The sequence below is a fragment of the Eschrichtius robustus genome, chromosome 12 (genome assembly GCF_028021215.1).
Source record: "Eschrichtius robustus isolate mEscRob2 chromosome 12, mEscRob2.pri, whole genome shotgun sequence".
Classification (NCBI taxonomy): domain Eukaryota; kingdom Metazoa; phylum Chordata; class Mammalia; order Artiodactyla; family Eschrichtiidae; genus Eschrichtius; species Eschrichtius robustus.
In genome coordinates this window covers 88904855-88906224 of record NC_090835.1, presented here as the reverse complement: position 1 = coordinate 88906224, position 1370 = coordinate 88904855, and the positions used below count along the sequence as shown (strand labels likewise).

The window sequence follows — 1370 nt, the reverse complement described above, 5'->3', positions numbered from 1 at the left end:
AAACACTTTTTGAAATATTGAATACTACAGTAGCCAATACTAGAGCATGCCTTTGGTGGGCATAGAAATGTAGTTTAGAAAAGGAAAAAAAAAATCATACAGCAACTACTCAATTTCTTTAAAATCACCGAGCAAGGAAAGCAACATTGGAATACACATACTAATTTTGCACAACTTGTATATAGTACCTTGGCTTCGATCCAAGAGCAAAAGCTAAGACTCTCCCCTATTTTGGGTGAACAAGTGAATGGTAAACTTAGATGACTTTTCCCTCTGGATTTCACCTGGGAGTAACCTTTTAAATTTTTTATCTGAAAGAAGGCAGGTTTGGCACTTTTATACTTATATCACCACCGCTGACATTTCTTGGATCACAGGAAGATTCATTTTTCTTTTTTTTTTTTACATCTGATACATACAGTACAGCTTGGAGCCCCTGCTATGCTAGGCTCAGAGATCTTCAGCTTATTTTGTGCATCAATTTATGTAATAATCTCATTCATATTGGTCTCTAATATCATTACTCCCATCACCATTTCTATTCCTTGTCTACATGGAAAATTAAAACCAGATCACAGACACTTTCAAAAACACTTATCTAAAGTTTCCAAAATACTTGAATTAGATCTAAAATGCCAAGTTCACTCTCTGAAGAATCCACATGGAAGACAAAATATAATGTTATATAATGTCTATAAGTCAGTTTGTCATTAGATCCTACAATTAATAATCCTCCTTCTAGGAAATTACAAACATTTTCATCTCTCTTAGGTACCAAATGGAAAGTCTCCCTGATGATTTGCTGTTGCGTATCTTTACTGTAGGGCTGGTAGAACTTGGAAAGTTCCCACGTGTATGATTAGGCCACCCAAGATGGCTGTTCTTTCGCTCTCTGTACATTCCCTGCTCCACCAGCGCCTGCTTCACCTACACCCTACTCACATGACTGACCTTCCTACATACCTGTGCCGGCACCATCTAGTGATTGTTCTTATCTTAGATCAGAACATCTACACCTTGATAGCTTACCAAAGGGGCAATGAGAGGTATGTCCCTCTGCTAGTTTCCCCGGTAACTGGTAAGCCAACCCTAAGTCAATTCCCCCTGTAACTGGTAACCTCTCTCTTCCCCCGGGAACGAAGACTACTGCCATGTCCTGCCCCCCGTCTGCCACACACAGTTGGGGTGTCACTCCAGCACCGTGTGAGATCCCCCTACCCATTAACCACTGATGTCTCTGTCGCTGACTCTCGGCTCTTTCTCAAGGATGGGCAAGTACAGGGCTTGTAGGTCTGCAGGGTGCAGCCCAGCACCATGGATGCTGAAAATGAGGATCGCCTTTATCACGCCTGGGCTGAGCAGGGCTGGTC

General features: G+C 41.9%; 1 pseudogene; it reads right to left on the bottom strand.

Moving 5' to 3' along the window:
- Nucleotides 1–307: 307 nt before the first annotated feature.
- LOC137774118 (AP-3 complex subunit sigma-1 pseudogene) lies at nt 308–978 on the bottom strand (annotated as a pseudogene).
- Between the last annotated feature and the right edge of the window lie 392 nt (nt 979–1370).